Source organism: Rattus norvegicus, chromosome 1, assembly GCF_021556685.1.
Source record: "Rattus norvegicus strain SHRSP/BbbUtx chromosome 1, alternate assembly SHRSP_T2T, whole genome shotgun sequence".
Lineage (NCBI taxonomy): Eukaryota > Metazoa > Chordata > Mammalia > Rodentia > Muridae > Rattus > Rattus norvegicus.
This window is the reverse complement of record NC_141534.1, coordinates 181,073,803-181,093,411: the sequence shown is the minus strand read 5'-3', so window position 1 is coordinate 181,093,411 and position 19,609 is coordinate 181,073,803. Positions and strand designations below refer to the sequence as shown.

Here is a 19,609-nt window from a genome sequence, read left to right as displayed (position 1 = left end):
TAGACATACATGCAGACAAATATGCATATATGCAGGCACACATGCATATAAAATGAGATAATTAAATATTTTCAAAATAATTAAGAAAAGAAAGCAAACCAGGACAAGAAATGTTCCATGTAGCATTACTTTCTTAATCCTTTTTTTCTTTATTTTTTATTTTTGAGGCAGTGTCTTAGGCAGCTCAGGCTCATCTTACTGTGTAGAACTCCTGGCCCTCTGCCTTCATGTTCCCTGTGCTGATATTACAGGGGTGCACCTATGCCTTCCTTACAAAGCTTAGCTTTTGTTTTTGTTTTAGTATAGAATAGAATTTATTCAGGGCATGGGAAGAGGAGTCAAGAGGGTAGTAGAGGCAGAGAAAGGCAGAGAGAGAGTGGACGGGGGAGAGAAGAGGAGAGGAGAGGAGAGGGGAGGAGAGGAGAGGGGAGGGGAGGAGAGGGGAGGGGAGGGGAGGGGAGGAGAGGAGAGGAGAGGAGAGGAGAGGAGAGAAGTAGAGGCCAGCCATGAACACATGGAGAGGTGGGGGAAGGGAGTGGGGAGAGAGTGGGAGCAGGAAGGCAAGAGCAAAAGCCAGGGAGAGCAAGAGCACAGCATTAGTTTTAAAAGCATAGAGGAAGCCTTATCTTAGTGATATTGAAAACCCAGACAGACTGAAGCCCACCGACTTAAAATTTTGACATTTAAAAAAGTTTCCATGAGAGACTGTGTCTCACACACTGGAAAAATGTTTGTGACATAGTATGAAGTGAAGAAGTAGAATATAAAATGTTATGGACACAGGTAGAACACAGGCTTGCTCCAAACCCAGAAGAGGATGTGGGAATGGAAAAGGCTTAGAGCAGTGGTTCTTAATCTACGTGTCATGACTCCTTTGGGGGTGTGTGTCAAATGATCCTTTCACAGGGGCAGCCTATGACCATTCTGCATATCAGAGATTCTGGATATTTACATTCTGATTCATAACAGTAGCAGAACTACAGTTATGAAGTAGCAATGAAAATAGCTTTATGGTTGGGGGTCACCACAACATGAAAAATTGTATTAAAAGGGTCGCAGCATTAGGAAGATTGAGAACCGCTGGCTTAGAGGGTTGGCGTAGGGATGAACTATCAGTTACAAGCTCAAATTACGTTAGAAATCGAAGAGGTGAAGATGGTTTGGGGAAGACTAGCAGGTGAAGAGGGTCTGGCAAACTCCTGGGCCCAGTCAAAGGGAGTCAAATAGTAAAATCAAGCTTTATTGTAGAGAAAGGCTTGGAGTCTCCTTCAGTCAGATCTACATGTTGGCCTCAGTCTTAGGGATGCCCTGGAAACCCTAAAAAATCCATGGAATGGTTGGAAAGCCGTGAATAAGGATTTGAATTGGGGAAGCCATCCAATCAAATTAGTCATCCAATCAAATCACACTTTCAGCATGTAATCTCTACCGAAATTTAGTGTTTTGTAATGGTGAATTTTGAAAAAAACAAAACAAAACAAAATTTAGATCTGAGCAGAAATGATGAAGTCATGTCTTATTAGCTCTGAGCTGCTTGCATGGGTTTTGAGACTGTGACCCTGTCTTTGAAATTCTCTTGACTATAGCTGTCTTGGAAAAATGCAGAGTTGCTAGCTGTTGGTGAATTAAACATTCATCAAATACTTGTGTGCCTACTGTGTGCCAGCTCCTGAAGTAGAAGAGAAGAGGAAAGAAACAAGACTGAGGATACACTCCGTCTCCCAGCAGCCTTCAGACTGGACCTAGATTCAGATATACATAATCATAGTGCCTATGTTAGCACATTTGCAAAGGCTGTGCAAATGTGAGTAGTCACCTAATCACCATAAAGGCAGGAAGAGTCACTTGCTAAAGGCAAACTATGGATTGAATCGTAAAACAAAAATACAGCTCTACCTGGCAGAGAAAGGTGGAAGGGAAAATGACTCAGGTAAAGGGAACAGAAGTCAGACTTGAAACAAGTCCTGAGCAAGACTCAAGTATGTGTGTGTGCTGGGGGAATGAGAGAGGAAGACAGGATAAAGAACACGGAAGAACCTTCCTGCATGACATATTACAACTAGTTGTTATAGTTTGAACTCATTACCAAAGTTTGTGTATTGAAAACTTAGTCCCCAGTGCAAAGTGGGATCATGAGAAGGAGAACAGTCATGAAGACTCCATCATGAAAGGACAGATGCCATTATCACAATAGTGGCTTTGTTTGCCACTTGCCTATTCTCTCCTGTCCTCTCTTATTCCATGTTCTTACTTTTGCTGAGATGACATTGCATAAATAACCTAGATGCATCATGAGTGCAGTGTGGCAAGATCTGGTCAACCAGGTACAGTTTTAAGAAAAGTTGTTTTGTGGCAATTTACTCTGCATTCAAGTATTCTATTCTAAGGAGAAACTTAAGACTGGAAATTTCATAGGAATCTCATTGAGGCTTAGAAGTAAACAACTCAGAAGTCTTAGGAAGTTCCTGAAATTTACCAGATTCACAGAATCTATACCTCTCTTAGAGTAAAGACTGGTGAAGAGAGGTAGTTCTCCAGCTTGTGGAGATACCTCCCAATCATGCAGAGAGCTCCAGGGTTCCAGCTTTTGTGAATCATCACCCATGCTGAAGTGGACCTTTGAATTCTCTATGTTCCTACAAGAACCTCCTTACCCACACTCCTTATCCAATAAACTCAGTGGTTGGCCAAGTTGGGCTTTAGTAGACTTTGGTCTGTTGTTGGTTCCTTAACTGAGGTTGAATAGGTATTTGTTCATGTCTTCCTAGGAATAGCATTGCAAAACACAAATGAATCTCAGACATTACACAGCATCACCCTCCTTCTGTCATTATTTCATTCGATATAATCACTAACCACTGTTATCAGTCACTGTCCTTGGGCATGGAGTGTTGGTGCAAAAGGATCCTCATGGACTCAGAATCTGTATGATGCCAAACTTGCATGATATTGGATTTCCTGGCCTCTAGGAATAGGAGAAATGAATTTCTTTTATTAACTCTCCAGTCTGTGGTGTTCTGCAATAGCAACATAAAACAAACTAAGACAAGTCCTTCCCAAATGGTTTCTCAGTCTAAAAACTCCTTGTTGAAAATCTTTCTTGGAAGCCTGACTTGAAAACACAGGAAAGATGATCTGATTGAACTGAGGGAGTCTGCCCCAGAGCTGTGTACATTCTTCAACATTGGTCCCCATGGAAGCTTCAGCTGGGACTTCATGGAGCAACTCACACACACAGGTCTAGGAAAAGCAGCCACATGAGGATTTTAGATAGGAAGGAACTCAATCAGACATAAAGGAGTTCAAGCTCTGTGAGAATTGAGAAGGCTGATATTATCCAAAGATAGACATGTGTGTAGTCGTGAAACACCCTGGATTTCTGATATAATTTCTTGGTACCTGAGTTGCTAAACATTATGGATTTTGTACTCACCAGGTCCCACTGCTGGGCTGATTGTTCCAATTTGGAAAAGTAGAGAGGAAAAGTTCCCTACGTTAATGTCTCCCCTGACACCAGGGAGTTGATATTAATGTGTCAAGTGATATTGTGTGCTCAATTTGTTCTTTTAAGTTGATGCATAAAAATCTCTGGGCTGAGACAGTGTATCTTATGTAAATTTACAGACCCTGCCTGGGCAGTAAGGGACTTGTAGGTCAGCTCCTTCCTTGGTCCTCTCTGAAGCATGCATCTCATTTTCGAGCAGGTAGGCGTGACTCAAATTACCTGTGTATGCATTGCTGGGAGCAGGCTGACACTTAGTTCACAAATTTATTTTCCAAGGCTCCATCTGCTACCTTCCTTCTGGGTGACTCGTGTGCGGTGCGGCATCTGGTACTATGGCTTTTGGGATGGACATCTTGATGTATGATAATCATCTCCTAAGGACGTTTGCACTCACATTTCTCTTTCAGGAAATGAAATATGAAGATGTCTTTCAATAAAACAGGTGCCGCTTCTTCTTGCCAGATCCTGCCTTGGGCGTTGAAAGCACCCCCACCTAACAATGGGCCCCAGTAAGTGCCAGCAGCCAGGTCTGTGCGTGGGGTTGATGGAGCCAAAGCAAATATCTTGCTACAGAGGTGATTAGATGATTTGAAATGTCAGGATCTCAATGAATTACCCTCCGAGGTTTCATAAAATAGTCATGGTCTCATTTCTATTATTGCGGTGTCAACAACAACAAAACCCCATTTTTTGTCTTCCTCTTTGCAGAGAAATATAATAAATAGCATTTGACTTTGGAATGTATTTAAGGAGGAATTTGAGAAGAGAGCAGATCAGCGTGCTAAATCTGGGTATCATGGACCCTGGTGGGGAGGATGAAGACTTTAGGAAGCCTGAGTGTTTCCTTCCATTTGCTTCCCATAGCCTGGGAATCTTTGTTTTTCTTCCATAGCAAAGGGTGGATGGAGGAGATTCCTGACAGGCATCTGCACAGCAGAGAACGACAGCACATCGCTTCCAGATGGAACCATTAAACGTTGCATCAACACCTCTGCTTCACTTTGCCCAGCAAAATCAGTGACAAAGGATCATGATGAGATGGCCTTGGAAGCCATGTTAAAGAGGAGATTACCTCTGACAGGTGAATGGGTTCTGTAATGGGTGATAGTGACCATCTGCAGAAGCTGTGGTAAATGGAGGGAGGTTTCCCTAAGGGTCAAATGCTAACAATAGGAGGAGGAGTGGCTCTTAGATTGAGAGTAAACTCAGTGAACATGATTGTTGGGGGGAGGGTGGTAATGGGGGAAGGATGGGGAGGGGAAGCCCATATAGAAGGGAAGGGGGAAAGGTTAGGGGGATATTGGCCTGGAAACCAGGAAAGGGAATAACAGTTGAAATGTAAATAAGAAATACCCAAGTTAAAAAAGATGGAGGGGGGAAAAAAGAGTAAACTTGGAAAACAGAGTTGGGGACAAACTTAGCTGTAGTGTGAAAGGGTTTGGTTCAGAGCTCTGCAGTAAGTGAACCCCAACATTACCAGCTCTCCCTCCTTCCATAGTCTCAGTCACATATACACTGAGTGCTGCTGCCATTACGTGCTGGTCTGGGCACGCAGTGGCGTGCAGTGAACACATCTGTGTTCTTGGAAGCTACTTGGTGCTAAAAAGTCGAGGGAGGCACAGGACAGTTTCATAAAGTGAGGACTAGGAAGACAGTACAGAGGGCGATGGGGGAAGGGAGGGCTTTGGGAGGAAGAACACACAGCAATAGATCTCCAGTGGCCCTCTGGTCTAGAATGCAGCACTGTGGAGAGCTTCACCTACCCTAGTGAGGATACATACATCCCAGGAAGGATGCTCTAGACTGTGGACCAGAGTGTCTTTAGTGAGAACTCCCCTCTTGTAAAACACAGGGAAACATATATGTGATAGTCTTCTGTGAGGGTAGAGAGACTGATTCACTACCTGGAGCCCTGTTCCAAGTCTCTTTCTCCTCTTCCTAATCCCTCCCCCTCCTCCTCTTCCTTTTCTTTTTCCTATCCTTCCCTTCCTCCTTTTTCTCTTCTTCCTTTCCCCTTTCTCCTTTTCTCTTCTTTCTCCATCATCATGTGCTTTTTCTATTTGAGACAGGCTCCCATGTATCCCAGGATAGCCTCTGAACAGCTACATAGCCAAGGATAACCTTGAGCTGGTTCTCCTGATTGCATCCTAAGTGCTGGGATTATAGATATGCAACAATTGCTTGGTTTAATGTAGTTCTGGGGACCAAACCCAGGGCTTCATGTGAGCTAGGCAAAGCAAGCATTCTACCAATGGGACTCCTGCTCCAGCCCCGATATCATTATTGTTGTGGTCTGATATCCTGACAGGTGTTTCTCAGTGATATTTTGAAAGGGGCAACAACAACTTTGACTCATGTTTTGTTCAATCATGAGCATTCAATCAGGACACTCAATTTAGAATTAATTAAATCCACATTAGAATCTAATCTTGCTTGAGAATGATATTAAGGGGAAACTCATCCTATCTTGAATGATGCATTTTTGAGCAAGTCTACATAATCAGGAATTTGTCCATTTTGTAGATAAAGGCATAGTCTCAATAGCTTAATTATAAGAGATGAACAAAATAGATTAGACAAAAATATGACTTCTTCACCATCTCATTCTCAAAGTGGTATTTGTTTTTTTCTTACGTGGCAGGCACCTGCTATTAAAGAATTGATATATCTTTATATCTTGTCCTTATAATAATCACCAATGCCTATTGAACATTATGCATATTTATTTGGTTGTACACATTTTCTCATTTAAATTTCAAACTAGTAATATAGAATTAGCTGTTTGGTGTTTTTCTTCTTCTTTAGATCGGTCTTCATTATGTAGCACTGGATGGCCTGGAACGTACTATATTCAGACCAGGCCTCAAACTCACAGAGATCTACCTGCCTCTGCTTCACAAGTGCCACAATTAAAGGTGTGAACCACCATGCCAAATACAGAGTTCGCACTGTTTATTATCCCCTCTTTATAGATGAGAAAACAGAGGGCCAGAGAGGGTAAGAAACTTGTTAAATCCATTTGTATGATGAGTGGCTGAGAAGGAACCAAACAGGGTTATTTGGGATCCTGTCTCAAAAAAGAGACAGAGAAAGAGAAGAGGAGGATAAAGAGGAAAGTGGAAAGGAGGAAGAGAAGGAGGAGAGGATGAGGAAGATGAGGAGGAAATATCATGCTCTTTTTGTGGCTATGGTAGAAATGAAATGATGGGAAAGGATTTTCCAACATCTCTCTTGTTTCTTGCTTCCACAAATCCCCACGGTGCTGATGGTGCAGATGATGCAGTTTTAATATCAAATAACTCAGCACTGCAGCACAGAGCTTAGGCCACTCGTGACCCCTCACACACAGGAAGTTGTTGTTGCTGTTTTCTTTTAATGATACTTTAGATGTGTAGGTGTACAGAACAGGGGCCGGGAAGATGGCTCCACTTGTAAAGTGCTTGCCTCACAAGCAGAGGACCTGAGTTCTGGTCCCCAAAACCTATGTGAAAAGTCAGGCATGGCTGTCCATTGTCCTCTACACATCATATATGCCTGTCCCACATCTACTTCTGTCATACATGCCTGTCCCACATCTACTTCTGTCATACATGCTTGTCCTACATCCACTTCTGTCAAACATGCCTGTCCTGCTTCCACTTCTGGACTCCAATGCACACCCCAACACACATAAAATAAAAATATTAAGTGTGCAAATTAAACATTTCCTAATAATAAGTCAAGGCATTTATTTAAAACAATTCTCATATATATAATATATACATATAAAAATTTTAACATTTATTGAAGATGAAAAGAAATTTATATAGTAATGACAAGCGCTTGTTTATTTTTATGTAAAGATTATGTTTTGGTGGACTATGTACTATTGCAGGTCATTGAATACCTTCAAACTTTTTCAGAGTGGATGATATTTTGATTTTATGATGGTCATTTCTGAGAACACTGCTTTGCATAAACATATAGTACAAAGTGGCAAAAGTATGTTTAGGACTATTTTGGCAATGGTTGGAAATTCTGCCCCTATCCCAAGCTCAAACTCATTTAATGATTTTTTTTTTAAAAAATGAAACAAGTCAGCAACTGAAATAGTAGTTGAAAAAAAATCAAATGTTCTAAAAAACCCCAAACATTCTTACACAGTATGATTTACTAATTTAATGTTTACATGCTGAGGACCCATGGTAGGAAAATATTCAAGGTCTTCTCTTCCCATAATGAAATTATTAGTTTATATAGGAGCAGAAACCTATGAACATCCTGTAGATGCACTGCAGACCATGTGTAGGCATCTAATCCAAGCTTGGGTGTTTCAGGGTGTGTTCATTGGTGCTGGGTGCCTTGAGGGCATGCACAGTACAGAGTGCACACATTGCAAGACTGCAGAGCATGGTGTGCAGTTCAAGTGTACACCACCAGACATGCAGGATTCCCACTGAGCATCTGCTTTTGAAGGTGGCTGCATGTTCAGAAACCTTTCACTGTGGCAGATCAAAAACATTTTAACATTTATTTTTTAAGAACTATGTATGTGAGTATATGCATTAGGCTGTACGCAGAGGACAGCTGTGTCTGATCCTCCTGGAGCTGTAGTCACAAGCAGTTAGTTATGAGCTGCTGTGTAGGCACTGGATCCCTGGAACTATAGTTACAGACAGCTGTAAGTTGCTATGTGGGCTTTTGGGAATTGAACTCTGGTAGACAACCTGGAAGGGCAGCTGTTGCTCTTAACATCTAAGTCACCTCTCCAGACTATCTTGCCATTCTATTCAGTTATGCAATTCCATATATGAGGCAGTGACCACAGTTTAAGTAGATGTGCTTTAGTGTGTGAGGCACGGACTTGAATGCTCTGTTCAGGAGAACTGAGTGCGGGTGAGAACACAGGACTCTACACGGTGTGGATGGAGCATGGAAGGTTGGCTGAAGGGTGTTTCTTGAGCTGTGTATCACATGGCAGAAACATTTAAAAAGAAGAACATATACAGCCACAAGGCAGGCCCTCTCTGAGGGGACACTGAAAGAAATTTGAAACAGACAGGGTCCCAGGACACATGTGAACACCCAGAGAGAAGAAGGCTGCATATATGCAGTACTGAGAGTCACACCTGGGTCTCGTGCATTCGAGGTAAGCACTTCACCATTGAGCTGTGACTCCAGGAGCGCTGCAGATGTGGACAGGCCAGACCAGAGAGAAGCTTGTCAGCAAGGCCAAGAAGCTTGGGTTTTGTTCTACGAGCTGTGCTAGAGGTTCCCCACTGAGGGTTCACTTGCTTGGAAGGGTTTACAAGCTTAAAACTGGGCTCTGAATCACACACGATCCAGCCTCAAATCCAGCCTCTTTATGGGCACACACGGAAGCAGGACATAAAGGCGGGGGCTGCTACAGAATACGACTCGGGGCACAGGGCAATTTAAGGAGGATGGAGACAGGCTCAGGATGGTGTTTAGGGAGCTCGCCAGGCAGCAGTGTAGAGTGTGGGCTGTGGTTAGGGGAAGAGAATCAAGAAGAGGCAGGGAGTGGGGAGAGGGCCAAGGACAGGGCAGAGGGAGGAGGTGAATTCAAGGGGGGTTTTAGGACTATTATCCCCCAGAATGGATGACATAGAGTGGCCGGGAGAAACTTCTGGGGTCTGGACTAGACACTGAAGAAAGGATTTTTTTTTTTTTTGTGCAAAGCAGTGTAACCGTGAAGACACTGTACAGATATTATTCACTTCATTGAAAGGTGCACTGAAAGCTGGCACAGTATCTCTCTAACAAAGGACAGAAGGAGCAAAACCGCTTTCAGTCACCTCTGACCTTGCAGACAAAGCTGTGAGCTGTGACTCCTTTCTGCATTCCCGTGACCAGCATGCGGCTGACACTCAGGGTCAAAGCAAACCTGACCGCAGGGACCATTTTTTTTTCTTCTCTCAAACCAAAGTAAGAGGTTGTGTCATGAGATTTCTATGTTGTAAAAGCCAAACTCCAAATCAGTGTGAAAGCAGAAACAAAATTTGCTCTAGCCCCAAGACCAACTTTCCTTCAGTTTCCAACTGTCATTTGGGATCTGCACGAACGCCCTATTTAAGTCAATGAAAAAATATAAATAAACAGAAACACCTTTCCTTTCCTAAGATTGAATTTTAAAGAGTTAAAAGCAAATGCGATAAATTAATTAGTTAATACTTTCATTTCAGAATAGTCTTTTATTATTCAAGTTTACTATTAAGAAGCTGTAGGGAGAGTTTTAAAGGTTCATTTTTGCTTTTAGTTATGCATATGTGTGTGTCTGGGCAGGGGGATGCGTGTGAATGCATGTGTGTTCGGAGGCCAGAGGCATCCGTGGCGGAGCTGGAGTGGCGGGTGGCTGTGAGCCACTCCGCAGAGTTGGTAGAAACTGAACTCAGGGCCTCTGCAAGAGGGTGGTGTGCTCTTTCCTGTTGAGCTGATTCTAAGCCAAGAGATTGTTTCAAGTGGAGCAAAGAAGCTAGAAGTCCCTTAGCCACAGTGGCTTTACCTTGGGAAGGATATGGAGTCCGGGGTCCACGACTGAGTGGACAGGTCATTTGTGCAGCCATAACTAAGAATCGTAAGCTTGGATTCTATTGTCCCCTCCCCCTTTACCTTTCCACCATCCCTCAAAAGAATATTGCTTAGTCTCCAAGTATCTTTGTAGTTCCTGTGGTCTTTCGTGATGTTCAATGCATTATATTTCATTGTAGTATGGTATGTTTTAAGAAGTTATTTTGATATTTTTGTATTAGTTAGGTGTGTCCAATTTAGCAGAGGGTTTCATGGACCACAGAGAATTATGTGTGTTTTCTTACTTGTTGTATAGAATACCATTTAAATATCTATCAAATCACCCCTGTTCCCCCAAAACCTTCAAACCAAAACATCCACCAGATTGGAAGGTGCTATCTTTATAGAGAGATCTAAATTAAAATACAGACATTCTGGATTAAAATTCAATAGGCACAGTGGTGTGGAGTTGTTATCTCTGCTAGAGAAGGTGAGGTTGGAAGATTGTTTGAGCCCTGTAACCTGGAACTAGTCTGGGCTCAGGGAGTTGGGGTGGGGAAGAAAGGAGAGGAGAGAAGAGGAAAAGAGAAGTGGGGTGGTAGTGGTGATGGTAGTGGTGGTGGTGGGTGGTGATGGTGGTGATGGTGGTGATGGTGGTAGTGGTGATGGTGATGGTGGTGGTAGTGATGGTGATGGTGGTGGTGATGGTGGTGATGGTGGTGGTAATGGTGGTGGTGGTGGTGGTGGTGATGGTGGTGATGGTGGTGGTGATGGTGATGGTAGTGGTGGTGGTGGTGGTGGTGGTGGTGGTGCTGGTGGCGGCGGCGGCAGCAGTGGCGGCGGCGGTGGTTGGAAAGATTGCTCGGTTGATAACATGATTGGTTCACAAGCACAAGGACCCAAGTTCAGTTTCTTTACAGGCACTTAAAAAGCCAGTCATGGCAGCAAGTGCCTGTAAGTGAGGAACTGGAGATAAGGACCCCTGGAGCTTGCTAGCCAGCTAGCCTAGCTGAATCCAAGCACTCCAGGTTGGCTGGCAATGGCAGAGACTGTGTCTAAAAGAAAGGCAGAGAATTTGGGCCCGGCAGAATGGCTCCCACAAAGAAAGGTGGCGAGAAGGGCCGTTCTGCCATCAACGAGGTGGTGACACGAGAATACACCATCAACATTCACAAGCGCATCCATGGAGTGGCTTCAAGAAGCGTGCTCCTCGGGCACTCAAAGAAATTCGGAAATTTGCCATGTAGGAGATGGGGACCCCAGATGTGCGCATAGACACCAGGCTCAATAAAGCCGTCTGGGCCAAAGGAATAAGGAATGTTCCGTACCGCATCTGAGTACGTTTGTCTAGAAAGCGTAATGAGGATGAGGATTCACCAAACAAGCTCTACACACTGGTAACCTACGTGCCTGTTACCACATTCAAAAATCTACAGACGGTCAATGTGGATGAGAACTAACTGCTGAATGTCAAATAAAGTTACAGAACTGCCAAAAAATATAAAATAAAAAAAATAAAAGAAAATAAAAGAAAGGCAGAGAGAGATCACAGAAGACCCAATGCCACGCTCTGGCTTCCACATGCATATGTACACATGAGCACTCACACCGCATACACAACATGCACGCATATAAACACATGTACACACTGCAACACACACACACACACACACACACACACACACACACACGACAAAAGGTGAAACAAACCCATAAATCTTGAACAGAAATTCCCAGAGCACCTATTGTGTAGTGTCCTGGCCAATCACTCACAGGTAGATAATCTTCTAAAACTCCGTAACGACAGGCCAGCATTTAACAAGCGTAAGAAGGCTCAGTATTAAAACAACACGGAGTTGGCTCAGGTGAGCACACCCTCCCTTTGAGGTTGAAGACTCAAGCGCTGTCATGTGCACAGACACCTGAATGTGGATGGTCCTTTTGCCCTTTGGCTCAGTGGTGTGCAACCTACTGACAATGTCACAGGCATAAAGCCATGCTTCACACCGAACAGGCAACTGGAGATTTTTAAAAGACAATTAGGATTGTGTGCAATCTTTACATTATGTCCCAGTTTTGAAGCTTGGCTCTATGTAAGACGGAAGGCTGGGTTGTGTTTTAATTGTTGGCAAGATGAGGTCTGGGGACCAACAATTACTCAAACTCCTGCCTTTTTTAAGAGAACTAGAGGCTGATGGTGTTGAACTGCCTCTACCAGTGCCATTTTAAGTATGGAAAGGAAAGAAAACTCAGTCAAAAGGAGCAGAGAAATGAGTTCTGCCAGGGGCAGACTTCCAGGGAAGCCAGACCTTGAGGCCCTCTTGGTACTTCTGAGGGCTCCCATCTTCTCTGCATTCATATCTCCTGCCCATTAAGTTGAAGCCTGTGAATTCTGGATTTGCCCCTTCCCATGGCACTCTTAGAGTCCTAATGTCCCTGAGTCCTAAATAAGTCTGCTACTTCCAGGCATCAAAGGCAAAATGAGACGGAGAACAGCTCACTATATGCAATGAAATGTCAAGAGTTGAAGCCAAATGCCCAAGCACCCAATGGTTTGACTGCTGCCTAATTTACAGAACATGAGTTGACAGATGGGGAAAATTAGGCATTGGTACTGGAAAATAAGGCCAATGTCAATGCTTTCTTAGTTAATATTTAATTTAGCGCCATATCACCAAGGAAATCAGTAAACATGCATCTATCAGGTACTAACCCTGTGACCAGCTCTGAACTAGATTCTTAGGGGGATCAGACCTGGCGGGAGCACAGATTCTTCTCAATTCTTTACTCAGAAGTCTGGGAAGAGGCAAATTGCTGTGCACTGAACACAGGTTACACACACAGCTTGGAAAGTCCTCCGGGAAGAAGTGCAAAGCTGGCTCTCAGCCATCTTCCTATCTGCTGTACGTTGGTAGACGTGAGAAGGCAGAAGACACAGCCACCAGAAATCAGGGCACAGGGATACATGGTTGCCTTCCTTCCCCCTCTCCTTAAACATTTCCTGAGACCCCCTTCCTTGATCTACAGTAGCTGTTTCACTGAGAACATTTTCCACACTATGATTGATTTATTTACTATGATTGATTTATTTAAACTGTTCAGTGGAACAGTCTTTATTAGTCATAGTTTCCATCAAAAACCCATTTACAATGTCTCGCTCAAGCCCATGCCCCACGACCTAGGCAGCCCTATCTCTCCTCCCTTTCCCAAGCCCACTGCAAACTGACCTGTGTTTGTAGATTTGCCTGTGATGGCCTTCTAAGTTTCCATTGGTGTCTTGTGTGAGGCAGGGCCTTAGCCAGCACTCTGCCCACCACCCACACCACCCTGTCCCAAGAGACTCTATAACTAACTTGGAGGACTACCCTTCGAGGACTAGCTTTGTTCTTTCCTTCTAAAAATGAAAGGGATGGACTTCAGGCACTTTTCTACTCGAAAGAATCAACTTTGAAAACCAGCCCTAGGGGTTGGGAATTTAGTTCAGCGGTAGAGCACTTGCCTAGCAATCGCAAGGCCCTGGGTTCGATCTCCAGCTCTGAAAAAAAAAAAAAAAGAAAAAAAGAAAAAAAAACCAAAACAAACAAACAAACAAACAAACAAACAAAAAACCAGTCCTAACTAGAAATGGGAAGCAAATGGTAAAGAGTTGGGGGAGAAAGACCTTTTGAGCGCTCTTGTTAGCACAGAGTGTATCATTTGCTGGCACCCCATTTAGCAATGTGCATTCCCTCAGGCTAAGAAGTCCCACTTTTACTGGGCATTACTCAAGGAGGCTTCAGAGATGCATCTATACAGATAATCACAGCCAATGTCACCAATGCCAAAAATTGAAATGTGTGACAGCTGAGGATTCAACCTCAACATCCCCTGTGGTCAGCTGGGAGCACAGGGCTCCCAACAAGAATCCTTGTTCCAGATGGCACTGTACACTGTCCATGTGCATGATGGCCTTTCTGCAGCTGTCGGGCACAGTCACTGACAGAGTTCACTGCTCACTAAAGCCTGCTTGGTATTTGTCTTGCTTAGTTTTGCTCTAGGATGGGTTCTCAGGTAGCCCAGACAGGCCTTAGACTCTGCTGCTGGGAATAATCTTCAGTTTCTGATGCTCCTGTCTCCATTTCCCCAGTGACGGTATTACAGGCGTAAATGACCAGGTCCTGTTTATGTGGTGCTGGGGACTCAACTCAGGGCTGTGTACATGTTAAGCAAACCCTCTTACCAGGAGAGCTACATCCTCAGTCCTTGTGTGCTATTTTTATCCCCACTTCTTTCTAATCTTGTCATTGTGCTGTCACTGTTAGGCCCCTGATTTACCCCCGACTGTCCTGTATTAGGGGCTTATCTGGACCCATTCATGCTACAGAGTAGACTGGGACGTCGGTGCTTTTGATTATCTAGAATTACTTTTTTGTTTGTATTATTTTAGTGTGTGTGTGTTGTGTGTGTGTGTGTGTGTGTGTGTGTGTGTGTGCGCGCGCGCGCGTGCGCGCGCACACGCGTGCATTGAATGCAGGAAACTGTGGAGCCAGGAAAAAGCCTCTGATCCCCTGAAGCTGGGGTTACAAGTGATTGTGAGCTGCCTCACATAGATGCTGGGAACAAAAACTCAGGTCCTCTGGAAGAAGAATATGGCCTCTTAACTGCTGAGCCATTTCTTTACCCCTCACCCCTGAACTATATTTAATAATCCCAGCTTTTGTCTTTTGACTTGAGGCCCTTTTCACTTATTTTCACCTATCATTGATACCTCACACTTTCAACTCATAAGAAACTTTCATCTAGTCAGAGTTGAAAGCCTGACACGTTGACTACAAGATATCTTCAGACCTTTGTGTGTTCAAATAGCAGTGGCTTCATTGAGGGCTCTGCAAACCAGGTCGATAGGCAATATCATGAACGTTCTATGACATCTAATAGAATTGTAATTTAGAACTTGCACAGTGTTAGATTTATATAATGTTAAAGAGAACGGAGTATATGCTTCTGAAGAAAGGCATCACTACTGCCAGGTACTTAGTAACACCTAGGATAAGGTTATGAAATCAAGTGGTATGTAACAGAGCAAGCACCACTAATCCCAGGCGACTTCTTCATACTTGAGACATTTCCATGTGCAGTGGTCTTAGCTAACAAAGGTGATCATGGCCATATTTCATACAGATTGTCTCCACTGGTATTTCAATGGACTCAAAAATGTTCCCTATCTCACTTAGCTTTAACTGTCAACTTGAAGCAGCCCAGAGTCACCTGAGAAGGGATGCCTAAGGTATTTCTCAGATCAGACTGATCTGTGGACATATCTTGAGGTGAGGAGTGGGAGGGATTGTCTTGACTGTTAATTTATGTAGGAAGGCACAGCCCACTATGGGTAGTACCATTCCCTAGGCAGGTGGTCCTGAGCTGTCTAAGAAAGCTAGCTGAGCATGGATATGAGCATGAGCTAGCAAAAGTGCTCCTCCACGATTTCTGCTTTAAGTTGCTGCCTTGACTCCCCTCAATAATGGACCTATAAACTGATTTAAACCCATTTCTCCCCTAGGTTGTTTTTGGTCAGGAAACTTTATCATAGCAACAGAAAGGAAACCAGACCATGTTCCTTTCCCCCTCATTCAATAAAAGTAGGATGTATATTGACCTTCACGTTTAGAATATTCCCTTTAAAAGAATTTACGTATTAGAAAAATAAGTTTAAAAAATCTATTCAGTGCTTTATTCTAAATAATTTTTAAAGGACTGTTTTAACTTTCAGTTTGATAACTAATTTATTCTGTGGCTAATTGAATTACTTTGTAATTAGCCTACTGGAGCAGGAAAGAAGACAAAATAAATATCTTTGTGATTGATTCCTTGTAACGACAGAGATGCATGAGTAAACATATTTATTATTCTAGTCAATTCAGATCCTTTTGTCTCTGCGTGGAATAGCCTGGGGTCCTCTTATTGTTTTCCCCAATTCCTTTACCGTATTGTGTATGTGGGGGTTAGCACTGGCATTTCACTGCTGAAATTAACTTTGAGCTTTGCACTGACCCAGTGGCTGGCATTTGACATTCAAGTTTGAGTCACTAATGAGGTTTGGTTTGCACTTATTATTTGTGTATTGAAGGGCGCGATGGAATGTCCTGTTATTAAAGTGCACACCCAGAGCTGTGTACTTCATCAGCACTCATGTGAAGAAGAATGCAGTGTCCACAAAAAGTTTTACAAACTGGATCTTATGTGACAATTGGAACATTTTACAGGCAGCTTTTTTACTGGTGAGGTGTGAGTTGGAAGACAGGGACTTGAAGAAGATGTAGTTTCATCCCTAACTCAGAATGGTTGACCTGAGCGCCACAGGAAGAGGGCCCTCAGAGGTAGTTACAAATGTAGCTTTGTTTTCCTTAGGCTCAATGGAAATGTCTAAAATTTCTAAGGATCTATGTTCTTTACATACAAGCCCTACAATCAGTTTCACTTCGTAGAAGCTCAGCTGGGGTCCTTTTTATAGAATTCTGCCTCTTAGTGGCATTGTTGAGAATCTTATAGCCACCCAAGAGTTAGGTAAACGGGAAGCTTCAATGGCAAAGTTTCAAAAGATTTATTTTATGTTTAATTGTGTGTGCATGTATGTATGTGTGTGTGTGTGTGTGTGTGTGTGTGTGTGTGTGTGTGTGTGATTTTTGTGTTCTATATGTGAACACATGTGCTCACTGGAGTTACAAGTGGTTGCACATCACTTGACATGGGTGCTGGGAATTAAACTTGGGTCCTCTGGAGAAGTAGTAGTACACGTTCTTAACCACAGAGCCTTTTATCCAGCCCCGTCAATAGCTAATTGACTTCAATGGCCACTGCTTTGTAGGAATGCTTTGCAAAGGCACTGTGAAAAACAAGACAGTATGGTCTGAGCTGCTCTGTCATGGGTCTCACTGTTACGCCGGAGTACAGAATAATGGTATATTTTAGTGCCTCCTCATTGGGAAAAGAGAATAACAGTTTTCCATCAGGACACATATGCTTTGGAAAACTCAACTGGGCCCTAATCTAGGAGAGCTAACATGAATAGTAACTCAGCTTGCAGTTTTCCACTTAAGGAGGTGCTGACTACGAACCTATCTGCCTTTCAATTATCCCCATTCCCAGGTGCACAGACCAGTCCTTTTCTTAAAGGATTCTCCTGTCTCTAGGGTTCAAGACAACGTGTCATTAATCTCAAAGTCATTGAGTTGGCTAAGTAGATTTCCTAGAAAGCCTTCCACTGGGCTGCTGGGCCATCCCTGCACTTTAAAGACAGTGTCTCTGCTCTATTTGTTTGAAGGAAATAGTCAGAGGGAAGGCAGCCAGTGTCTTGGGAAGTCAGACAATGAAGCAGCCCCTCCTGTTACTTTGGGTGATTATATTCATATCAGCATGCACATCCATGTGTGTGGAGGCCAGAGGTCCACCGCTGGTTTCATTCTCCAGGTACTGTCCGCCTTGCATTTTGAGCCAGAGGTCCCCCCCCCCCACGTCTGGAGCTTGCCAAGTAGGCAAGGTTGGATGTTGGGCCAGATCCCGACTTCTGTCTCTGCCTGGTCTCTGTTGGGATTACAAGTGTACAGCACCATACCTGGCCTTTTACAATTTAACCTTTTTTGATGTAGGTTTTTGGGGATCAAATTCATCTTTTCATCATCTTAAGGCAAATACTTTACTAAGGAAACTCCAGATGCAGGAAACCCTCCTTCTCAAAGCGTTCAATATTGTAGTTCCTCGATGGCAAGGTGATGTTGAATGTGAGATCGTCTAAAGTGAGCTTCATGAAGATGTGGAAAGAGGGCTTGAGGAGATGTCTCAATAGTGAGGCAGTCTTGTTGCTCTTGCTGAGAATGGGCGTTCCTTTCCCAGCACTTTCATGGTGACTCACACCATCTGTAACTCTAGTTCCAGGACACCTGATGCCTTCTTCTGACCTCTGTAGGCACCAGGCATGCATGTGGTGCACACACAAACATTCATCCAGCAAACACCCACATATGTAAAACAAAACAAACATGAACCTAAAAGAAGGAAGGCAGATGAAAATTATAAAAGAAAGCCTTGATACTTGACTAGAAAGAGCAGAATGCAGAATATCTGAGTCTAAAAGATAGGCTTTCAGATTATCCCATTCCTAACAGGCAAACAACAAAACAACATGCGAGATCTGTGGGGAGCCATTCAATGAAGAGACATCCATATTTTTTATAATGTCTGAATGAGAGAAGCAAAAGTTAAGAGTATTGCAAATGCATTCAGCGAAATCACAGCAGTGAGCATCCCTCCTCCTGGGAAAGACAGACATCTGTGAGCAAGAGGCTCATGGGACTAAACAGATATGGCTGGGGAAGACTTCAAGCCGAGGGTGGTGGGGCAAGCCTATAATACCAACAACTGGAGACTGAAGGGAAGCATTGTGGGCCAATGCCAGCGTGGGCTATGAAGTCAAACTGTCTAGAGAAACAAAACGTTCTTTACTTGTAGCATGTTGTGGCCAAACTAGAACAGCACAGGACAAAGAAAGAAATGTAAACTCCATAAACAGAAAGCACCGACTACCATTCTAGCACATTCTCACTCGGTTTATTGGCAGAAACCTTACCCAAAAGGGAATAGAATGGTAAGACCTCCCAACTGGCCTTTAGAAATGATGGAGGGTAAAGACCTTTTAGAACAAGCTAAACCTGCAGGAGTTCATGACCCCCCAGGTTAGCTTCTCAGAAAGGCTTATGGGAGTCCTGCATCCTACGCACAGTAGCTGCCATCGTGAAAGCATGTGGAAGTATAAACCCCACTAGGAGAGCCGATACACGAAGGGAAACAGAAGAGACTGAGACGTTATGGATGGAACGAGGAAGCACAGAGACAAACCGGAGAGGACAGTAAGAATGAAGAAGATTCAGAACGGAGGAAGACTCACAAAACGAGAGGAAGAAGTCCTGAACTATCAATGGTAACCTTGAGCAGACTAAATTTTCCAAATAAGAAAATGCAGAGTGTCTAAATGGATAAAATCATGACCTAACAATATACTGCCTATAATAAACCCACATTAAAAACAAATGCACACACACACTGGAGGAGAAAGGCTGGAAAACAGGATTCTCAGCAAAGGGAAAGCAGGAGTAACAATGATTAAATCTGACAGAACAGATTATAGGACAAAAACAGACAAAAAATTACTATATACTGACCAAGGGATCAGTTCATCAAAGAGATATGATTATAAACCAGGATGCACCTAAAATTGAAGCACTGTTTCACACAAAAAAATGCTATTAGACCCAAATGAGGAATATAGGTTATAAGAGATAAAAGAATCAACCTAGAGATGCTGTAGTGACAAGATACTATAGATTGAACAGACAGAGCAGGCATTTACAGAACTTTCCACCAAACGGCACATAACCTTCTGTAAACAGACTGTGCATTAGACATCTCAGCAAAGATGTAAAAACCTGGACTATCTTCTCTCTCTTCTGATCACAACAGACTTCTTTGAACAAATAAGAATCCAGTATTGATGGTACCACAGAGGCCGGAGGTCTTGAACTAGACTAACGACTCATCGCAGTGAGCATCTTCGAGTAAACCTGT

The 19,609-nt window shown here is 43.3% G+C and overlaps 1 protein-coding gene and 1 pseudogene across 1 annotated transcript in view; one reads left to right on the top strand and one right to left on the bottom strand.

The window, feature by feature from the left end:
- Positions 1–19,609, bottom strand: part of Spon1 (spondin 1) — a 294,634-nt gene that overhangs the window by 64,643 nt on the left and 210,382 nt on the right.
- On the top strand, positions 11,102–11,502 carry LOC108349620 (60S ribosomal protein L31 pseudogene; annotated as a pseudogene).